Source organism: Diaphorina citri, unplaced genomic scaffold (genome assembly GCF_000475195.1).
Source record: "Diaphorina citri unplaced genomic scaffold, Diaci psyllid genome assembly version 1.1 scaffold1277, whole genome shotgun sequence".
Classification (NCBI taxonomy): Eukaryota; Metazoa; Arthropoda; class Insecta; order Hemiptera; family Psyllidae; genus Diaphorina; species Diaphorina citri.
In genome coordinates, this window is record NW_007378706.1 from 78,480 (window position 1) to 89,758 (window position 11,279).

Consider the following 11,279-nt stretch of genomic DNA (forward strand, 5'->3'; position numbering starts at 1 on the left):
CCCTCTGTTAGGTCTAACTGTTACTTGATGAGCGCACACACGTCACACACACTATTAGGTGTACCTGTCGTCATGTCTACCTGATCAGGTATAACTGACACCTGATGAGCACACACACTATCAGGTGTACCTGATCAGGTATACCTGTAGTCAGGTCTACCTGATGGTGAGTGGCTGGCCTTAGAGTACAAAGAGAAGATACAGTCATCATATCTATCAATCTGAAGAGATCTCAAGAGCAATTTGCCGTGATTGGGATCGAATTAAATCGTTATTCATTCTGGTAATAAAATTGTTCCTTTCTTCACGACATAATGATTTATGATGAAGACTGATAGATGACTAAGTACGTAATTACGTATAGTAATTGATAGCTATCGTAAATCTCATCACCGTAACTTTATCATGGTAAAGTAATTGTAAATGCATAACCGTAGAATATAGGTAAGTACCGTCAGTATCAACTGAAGATAACTTAAGGCCTTAGTTTTCTTCTAGAGTGGCTGTTGCGGGGCCCAATCAGCCTAGTGAGGAAAATGAGTAGATCTGTAATATTAATGCGCATAGCGACCGATGCCAGCATGGTAGGTAGGTCTGGCCAAATCCTGCAATGCTGAAGTGAACAAAGAAAATTTGACATAGAAATTGCATTTATTTATTCAGGAATAACGCGCTTTCCATGCCGATTATTTTCGAACGCTTTGCGTCAAGTTACATTGATTCAATATCCAATATTTTACTTGTATCTAAAATTATAAATTTCTAATAAATATACTAACTTAGTATCTACCCTTAAATATGAACCTGCAATAATTATCTGTTAACCCGATTCAAAAGACCTGATACTTGAAGTCAAGAACTAGCTTTTGACTCTATTGAAGAACTCCGAAATGTTCTTTGACAGTTCTTTCCCGAGAGTTCTTTCCCGATCGGTGTTATTTGCCGAAACATCGTTGTTCTTTGATTTAAGGACATATTTTGTTACTGTAGAATTTAGAATGTATCAAAGGCTTTGTACTTGATTGTTGAATATTGTGGCCGCGGTTCCTGAGGAGTGGTTACAAAGTTGTTCACCTGGCTCGACCAATCCGAAGACTTCTTGTTTGTCTGACCATAGTCCTCTGTGTTGTAATAACTACTGTCTTGTCTCTTCTTATTCTTATGGTGGTTAACACGAACTCTTGGACTTTCCGTTGTGGATGAATAGAAGCTGTCATCACTGTCATCCGGAGCATTCCAGCCTGTATCCTGTCCATGAGAGGGTCTCTCCTGTTCGCGATTTGTTTCCCAATGAGGGTGGAAGTTTGCCTCTGTGGGCGCCCATTCACCGTTCTGATTAAACAAATTGTTCACTTCGGATATCATTTTCGGTGTCACTTCTTCTCGATTCCGTTCGAACCACTCATTCTTCTGTATTTTAGACAGATAGTTGTTGATCTTACTATTGCTGTAATGTTTAACGTGTAGTTTTTCGGTGGTTGGTACAATGGTTCCGTTGTCATAACTCTTCTTTGGTAGGATGTCGCCGTAGATTCGAAGAATTTTCGACTGATCCATCGTGAACAATTGACACTGGATGGTTGCTAAGTTCACCAAGATCACTAGACAGACACATTTCCTGAGATGAGTTATTGAGAACATTCTGTTCTTTGTAATTCTGGCGGACATTTTGAGACTTGTAATAAACTGTTTGATTTAAATAATTTAACACAATTCAATAATAATTATACCTATTTATGGGAAGTTTTGGTCGATTTTAGTTCCAAATAATTCACCGATTCCAAAGTTCAAGACGTCTACATTCCTTCAACAACTAGAAATCCAATATGGTGTAAATTCCCAGACCATGATCTTCATCTAATCATGGGTGTTATGGTCTCACGGTTTACTCATCTTCCAATAAAGTTATCAAGATTCTTTTTACCTGAAACAGAATCAAATATGGTCACAGTTACAAAACCAGTCACGATGATTACGAGTGGAATGCTATGAGTGATGAGAGTGAAAACAACTTGTCCAATGCGAATTGGACTTGACCATAAAGTTTCTAAGATGATCTTGTTAATGTTACGTACAAGAACTTACATAACATTATACCTACTCCCGGAGTCTAAACAAGAAAACAGGTTTGAATTTCGAATTCGTATTCTATATTTTTAAGTGGGTTAAGAGTGTTCTTAGACGGTTTTTATTTAATTGAGGTGTTTGTTTGTTTCTGTGAGTGTTTATTTGTTTGTTCCTTCGTTTGTAGCTACTTATGTATGGGGCAAATCTTGTAACTAACATTTGGACCACTTTCACTGGGTGGTTTGGATTGAAACTTGGTTATGCCTACAAGTAAGTATCTTGGATGACAAGATAGGTAGGTACCATGTTTTTAAGCTTTTGAAATTTTCACTTGTCCTGTTTAGGTTTTTAATTTGTTTTAGATAATTTAGATAGGTAGTTACTTCGGACCTAAACCCGTTGCGTTGTAAGCACATAGACACGAAGTTAACTGTAGGTAGGTACTTTTTTTTGACATATAGCATACCGTAATAGCAAGATTGAATTTAATATTGCTGCACCCTGCACCTTACTTAATTAGCCACGGTATACAATCTCACAACACCAAAAGCTATTTCAAAAGCCAACTCACCCTTTTGCTTGGTGGTGGAGGATGGGCTTTTCTTGAACTAGTGGGGGGCATTACACAATTGTCGCTACAGATGGATTCCACAACAGGTTCAAAGGAGACACAACGCTTGTCGGTGATGTAACGTTTGGATTTTAAACGGCACCAGTTGATGTGAGGCTTTTTCTTTTCTGTAATGGGAAGAGAATCGTAAATTTTAGAAGACGAAATGATGAAATAAGGAGACCCAGACGAGTTGATTTCCGTTACCCTTACCCCAACAGATTTTTTTAAAAAAAAGAGGTTTGACAGAGGGAACTGTAACTGCTATGGTGTTATCGTCCCGAAATCGAAGAGAGAAGGAAGACAGGATAGGAGAAACCCAGATTGCAGGGAACTAGAAAAGCTCGAGAAAAACGTTGTTCCTATTCCCTACTTATCCCACTTTTCATCAATTCTTTTGTTGGAAAGAAACTTATTAACATTTCTGAGAGGGTGATCTTTGAATAAATATAGAACCTATCTGAGCGCATGACAGTGCGCCAGGCCAAGTTCCAGTAAGCACGCCCGTGTATTTTTACACGAACCAATTCGACAGGATTTAGTCAGAGGATTAGCAATAGAACGTTTCAATTTCAATCTTGCGGACCCCATAAATGGACGAGATCCCAATGAATACAAATAATAATAAACGAGCTTTTACTTTTCAAAATGAGGTTAGCTAAATGTAGTCTCAGACTGTTGCAAATTAGACTTCAGTGCAAAATCTTTCTGATGGATTACGGGTTGAGAATGATTATTTCGTGTTAACTTCCGCCTCAATAAAACACTTCTTTTAACAAGTGCTCCAATAAAATCAATTAAAGAAATAGGTATCTTGGAGTTCATCATAAAGAGACTTGTTAGCATATCGAGAAGTTGTAAATCAATACTTTTCAAGTGTGACATCAAATTGTGAAAGTATTTCTGAGAGGAAGATCTTTGAATAAATAGAGAACCTATCTGAGCGCATGACAGTGCGCCAGGCCAAGTTCCAGTAAGCACGCCCGTGTATTTTTACACGAACCGATTCGACAGGTTCTTCTCACTTTGATAGATCGGCTTCCTCTAGAGATAAATAGATATACTCGTACTGTTCAAATTACCAACCTACCATATCAGGCAGTATAGGTGCTATAACCAAAAGTTATTTCAAGATCTCCCCTGATTTCAACTTTCGACTCGAATTGCACATAGTCCATAAACAATCACAAAGAACTATTTAAATAATTTTCATTGTTAAAGTTGTGCAATGTATACCTAACTATATTATTGTGAGAATTACCAGGTACATTTACTATCATAAATAGCATAATAAGAGTAAAAGTAATGTACCTAAATATTATGTACCTATTGTAATGTTTGTAATGTCAGCTATGTTAATGGGTAATGAATAAGTTTCGTCAAAGACTTCATGACTGTAACTTTAATCAGCAGTGGTGTGGTATTTATGGAAGCTATAGGGTTCTAGGGAAACATCGCTAACATTCTTTTCTAACACCCGTATTTATGAACGAAAATTCTCGGTCTCAGATCAGTCTTAATCAAATTTTGGTCAATCAGATGTTTGGAATTGATGCTTGAGAAAATCACAAGAATCATAAGAACTTTAACTCTAATACTACGACTAAGCACCAAAGCACCTGTAGATATTATGATTATAGATTATTATGAACTTTTACAAGATAAAATACCGACTATCAGATGGTGATAGTAAAAAATTCGATAGTAGCAAAATAGTAGAAACTAATGGTAGTCAAATAGATGCTAGTCAAATGGTAATAGGAAGCTAGTAGATAGTGCACCTAACAGCGACCTTGAGGTACTGAACAGAGAAGTTGCTGAAGAACTGCCGCATCTCCTGAGAGCACCTGGTGAAAGAAGAAATGGACATTCTAATTCATTTACAGGGTGGCACATAAGTCCAAGATCTTCAATACGTGTTCGTGTTATAGGTAATGTTATTCCAACGCGTAGCTCATTGTTAAAAATATATTATGAAATTTGTTCAGTTCAGTTCAGTTCTTCTTCTTCCTCTTCTTCTTCTCCTTCTTCTTCTTCTTCACCACCACAATCATCATCATCATCATCATCATCATCATCATCATCATCATCTTCTTCTTCTTCTTCTTCTTCTTCTTCTTCTTCCTCTTCCTCTTCTTCTTCTTCTTCTCCTTCTCCTCCTCCACCTTCTCTTCTTCTTCTTACAACTCACTCTCTGTACATCTCATCTTGCAAGGCCTTGGACCTGAACACATACGGGTTAAACTAATCCCCACTCAACTGAACGGGTTGATATTTAAATTTCTCCCTGCTAAGTTCAGAATAAGTTTCGTCAAAAAATCTCAACTATATGTAAGATTTTTTTCTCGAAACCCCCTTTTTACCACTTACCAAACTTAAATAGTAATTATAATTAGTGATTTACCTAATGGTTGTTGAACCTGGGACTCCAAGACTATCAGAGGTTTATTTTCATTTTCCTTTCGGGGAAATGAGCAGTCTGACCATCGACCAATATAAACTAACCGCTCGCTGGTCCAATAATTACTGAACACCAGACCTTCCATTGTCAGGAATGCGCCATATTGGATTTCCAGTGGTTTAGCACAGGCGGTACCACGCCACCTGTTGGTTGAACTAATTCCCGTATTTTCCTTTAGAAGAGGGGAAATGAGCCTCAGATGGCTTATTTGGGGAGATTATCTCAGTTTCCGAAAGGAAAATGCACCTTAGCTAATCGACATACTGTATATGGGTTTATTAGCTTCCCCTTATGAAAATCTCACTAACCGCCACTGCTCTAATGGCTTATTTGTACATGGTTTACAATATGGTATAATCACACAAATAACAATACATATACCTAATCAAATCATGAATCATTTAGATCACTTTGAAACTTTCATTCATTCTTGTAGAGGAAGGTATTAGTTAGATACTTTATAATAACATAGCTGAATTCCGTCGCTTCGCTCCGGAATCCCGCTAGTTCATCCCGAGGCATGGCCAACCTTGTGGAAAAGGCATGGCCGAACTTGTTGCTATAAAAAGGAGTTGTCACAAAATATGAGCAGTGACCAATGTTATTATAGGGTTAGGTGGAGCTTTCACAAATGAGCAGTGACCAGTGTTATTAAAGGGTTAGGTTAAACGTAGAAAGAAGCTTTCAACAAATGAGCAGTGAAAAGTACAGTGTTACCATCAAGTAAGAAAAGATATCTAATAATAAATTATGAACCAACTTACCAACTGGATATGAATCTCCTTTATCGTTCACATAAAACAATCCTCTATCTGAATCAGATACTCAGATAGATCACAAAAAGTAATTACCTACCTAGTCAATAAAAACACTGTTCCTCACCAAACTGTCAATAGAACACAAAACAAGACGAACGTTCAACAAATTAACAAGCGGAAAATAGTTAACTACAAATTGATGGAATATGTGAGATAGGTTACAATCTAACAAGACACATACAAAACAATATTACCGAAAAAATAGCTCCAAACTGTTACACATTCACTGAACGAAAACTCAATTAACAAATAGTATACTCGCGAATAAATAAATAAAATAAAACAAATAATTAAATAAATAAATATTAAATTTATAAATAATTAGATAGCGGTTGAACTACTAGAAAAAAAAAAAAAACAAACAACGAAAAAGTACTTTCGTATCAACTTCACACAATCTCTGGTACCACAAAAATCACAAGAATCATAAGAACTTTAGCTCTAATACTACGACTAAGCACCAAAGCACCTGTAGATATTATGATTATTATGAACTTTTACAAGATAAAATACCGACTATCAGATGGTGATAGTAAAAAATTAGATAGTAGCAAAATAGTAGAAACTAATGGTAGTCAAATAGATGCTAGTCAAATGGTAATAGGAAACTGGTAGATAGTGCACCTAATAGCGACCTTGATGGACTGAACAGAGAAGTTGCTGAAGAACTGCCGCATCTCCCACTGACGGTACGCATAATCTTACTACCGGTATCAGATAATGTCAGATATGACTGTAATATGAGTTGATAATGCATAAATATTACAATTATTACACTTTATACGTATATTTAGGTATTTAATGTCAGTTTGATTTTTAAAAAGATTTTCAAACTTTAAACGCGTTTTCTCAAAACTTAAAAAGTCGATTTTCGTCCTTTTTCCGAATCGCCCCTCAATTGAACTTGGAACGAACAAGAAAAACAACGGAAGGAACAGAAACTAACAGACAACTAGAAACCAAGATCAACTTTACTGTATGCTGTTAAGAAAGGAAGTGGACAGGAAGACATTAAGGAACTTATGGGCGAGATAGAAACAAGGAATATCATTTTAATCCAATGGACAAGATAGAAACAAACCTAATGATAAAAACAATCCTAATAGAAAACGATAATGACATGGATTTCAGAATGATCGGAACACAAGAGCTGAGAGATAGATAAAGAAGGAAGAAGAAGAAGGAGGAGGAGTAGGAGAAGAAGAAGAAGAAGAAGACGACGAAGAAATCATTTCTTCAAAAATATTATGAGGTTATAGGTACCTACCTATTCTACTGTAGATTTTTGAAGGGTGGCTTTCCTTCAAAAACATGGGCCTATACTCTATTATTATTATTATTATTATTACACAATTGGATCAAACTTTATTTACAGATACAGATGGTAACAATAAAAACAAAATATAAATACAAAATAAAGTTTGATCAAGGGTGGGGTTAATGCCTAAGGCATTCTCTACCATCCTATACTTTACATTAAAATGGGTTATCTGGTAAATTTCTAAAAAAAAAAATCCTATGTATGTACCTAGGTACATATATTAGGATCAAACTCTCGTGATTTTCCTGTAAACATAGATGATCAATGTAACTTGAGATCTCATCAGCGGTCTCAATATTGAGGTGAAACAGTGGAACTTAAAATGTGTTTTTTTTGGTACCTAGTAAATAGGTAAATGTACCTAGCTAAATAATTGTCTTGGAAATTCAGAGATACTATTATGTCAAAGAGTTTATTTACCCACTGTATCTAAATTCCCTTAAATGTACCATACCTTCCTACTAGCTACGGGTCCTTAGTAACAATAGGTGTATATATATATATAGCTATACTATAGGCACTTATGTCTTAGGAATGAAAACCTCTGTGACAGTATTAAGAGCATCGGTTCTATCTGTATCGGTAGATTGGTACAATGGTACATACCTAGGTGTTATTTAATGACAATAGTACAAGTGACAAACATCATGTAATAGGTGCATGTAAGGTACTTATTGTCGATTGTAAGATAATGAGGGGATTTATTCAAGAAGAGCTTTTAATGGCCGATCTTACCATCGACAGTTCACACAGTGTCAATAGGTGCATGTAGGTACTTATTGTCGATTGTAAGATAATGAGGGGATTTATTCAAGAAGAGCTTTTAATGGCCGATCTTACCATCGATAGTTAGCACAGTGTCAATAGGTGCATGTAGGTACTTATTGTCGTTTGTAAGATAATGAGGGGATTCCTTCTCTCTTCGATTTCGGAAAAATAAGACCATAGCAGTTACAGTTCCCTCTGTCAAACCTCTTTAAAAAAAAAAAAAAAAAAAAAAAAACGGGAAAGACTTTCTTTCTCAATTAACTTGATGTAACTTCAGATTCCAGGTGTCAGTCTATAATATCCATCTGATTGATCATTTGACCACTATAATTACGGTTCTTCTTCCGTACTTACCTTCCTATAACTTAATATAAATACCGACACCTAATTACTTGCTTTCAGTGAGGTCTGATTGCCGATTGAAATCGATATCATCAATCAAATCATTAGTGGTGGTCACATTACTTGTGGTTTGCCGCCCGGGAGACCCACAGGTTCGAATTCAGACGGAGACAACTTTTTTCTCGGTAATTGGAGTTTTTGAAATCGTTTTAGGTAGGATTTTTAAGAATTTATTAGGGGCAGATTCCTACTGAAAGCTTGCTCTCCCACCCAACCAATATGACCGAACCTACGGTCATTTTCAAGATAGGATCAAGCTTTCAAAATAGGGTACTCGTTCAGAAGACATGACAATGAAAGAATGCTACAAAAAGGAGCTGTCACAAATGAGCAGTGACCAATGTTATTATAGGGTTAGGTGGAGCTTTCACAAATGAGCAGTGACCAGTGTTATTAGGTTAGGTGGGGCTTTCACAAATTTAATGAGCAATGACCAGTGTTATTATAGGGTTAGGTTAAATGAAGAAAGAAGCTTTCAACAAATGAGCAGTGAAAAGTACAGTGTTACCATCAAGTAAGAAAAGATATCTAATAATAAATTATGAACCAACTTACCAACTGGATATGAATCTCCTTTATCGTTCACATAAAACAATCCTCTATCTGAATCAGATACTCAGATAGATCACAAAAAGTAATTACCTACCTAGTCAATAAAAACACTGTTCCTCACCAAACTGTCAATAGAACACAAAACAAGACGAACGTTCAACAAATTAACAAGCGGAAAATAGTTAACTACAAATTGATGGAATATGTGAGATAGGTTACAATCTAACAAGACACATACAAAACAATATTACCGAAAAAATAGCTCCAAACTGTTACACATTCACTGAACGAAAACTCAATTAACAAATAGTATACTCGCGAATAAATAAATAAAATAAAACAAATAATTAAATAAATAAATATTAAATTTATAAATAATTAGATAGCGGTTGAACTACTAGAAAAAAAAAAAAAACAAACAACGAAAAAGTACTTTCGTATCAACTTCACACAATCTCTGGTACCACAAAAATCACAAGAATCATAAGAACTTTAGCTCTAATACTACGACTAAGCACCAAAGCACCTGTAGATATTATGATTATTATGAACTTTTACAAGATAAAATACCGACTATCAGATGGTGATAGTAAAAAATTAGATAGTAGCAAAATAGTAGAAACTAATGGTAGTCAAATAGATGCTAGTCAAATGGTAATAGGAAACTGGTAGATAGTGCACCTAATAGCGACCTTGATGGACTGAACAGAGAAGTTGCTGAAGAACTGCCGCATCTCCAGGGAGAAGAAAATCGAGGATAGAAAGGTAGGTACATAATTACGTAGGAGTAGGCGAACGAGGAGAAAGAGGTAGGAGGACAAAAAAAGGAAAAGAAGAAGAGGGAAAGAGAGAACTAAGAGGATAAAGAGTTGATGAAAGTAAAAGAAGAAGAAGAAAGAGGAGGAGAGGAAGTAAAATTTGAAGCCACGGGAAGAGTTATGTTTTCTCTCTCATTTTTCGGGAAATTTTGAGATGATTTAAAGAGTCAAAAAAAAACTCCAACCCCCCCTCCACCTCCTCCTCCTCACCTCTTACTTTCCAAAAAATGGGCGGCCTTCCTTTTTCAAAAAATCAGAGTCAAAATTATAGCCTTAAGGAACTTTTTCTTATTTCTTCTATCTCTCTCTCCCTCCCTCTCTCTCTCTTTCTCTCATCATCATCATCATCATCATCATCATCATCATCTTCTTCTTCTTCTTCTTCTTCTTCTTCTTCTTCCTCTTCCTCTTCTTCTTCTTCTTCTCCTTCTCCTCCTCCACCTTCTCTTCTTCTTCTTACAACTCACTCTCTGTACATCTCATCTTGCAAGGCCTTGGACCTGAACACATACGGGTTAAATTAATCCCCACTCAACTCAACGGGTTAATATTTAAATTTCTCCCTGCTAAGTTCAATGTAACACATGGAAGGAAATCTCAACAGTCAAGTTTAAAAAAAAAAAAAAAAAAAAAACTTCGATGACAATATTTACTTACCTACTTTACGGATGTAGGTAGGTATAGATATGTAAATATAAGAAGTTTGTGTTAGGTTCAATTTAGTTTATTCCGTTATTCATATAGGTAGGTAGGTATGTTCAGAGTAAAATCGGGGTGGGTACAAGATGTAAATCTTATATTATAAGAACGAGATCCATTCACAGTTCACAGTTCACATTTCATAGTTCACACACTGATCGCTCTGTCTTCATATTATGTTGGACGAACCAAGAGAGTCCAGTTTGAATTCGACGATCTTGCATACCTACCTAGTTTTTCTGTATGTTCTGGGATAACTGACAAATCTGGAACATTCAGTCTGATTTCTGGTAAACTTGGTTTTATTATAGGTACCTACCTATTCAGTACACGAAAAAAGTTTGTACCTATTGATAGAGGTTTCACTGTAGGTATTCATTATTCAACTACTCGGTAGGTATAATGTCTTTTGTGATTGGGGATTCACCCTCCATTCTACGACAAGCTCTACTCCTCACATTAATATCACCCAGCCTGAGTGGGGCCGGGAAAAGCCAGCGGCAGTCGATTGCCCAGATGCCCAGTAGATCACTAAATATACCGATTATACCTAATCGTTTCAGCTGGTGGCCGTATAAACGATTTCTACTGTATCTTTACTTTGTCTTTGTAGTCCACGGTACTATGCTCTTTACATTTGTTCTATTTTAAACTTATCTTTACTTTACAATACCCTCCTTTAGTCTCACTTATTCTAAACAAAAGTTTGTTATTGTCGACCATTAAAACAGTATCAAAGTTGAATTAAACTTTCTTTATCCCT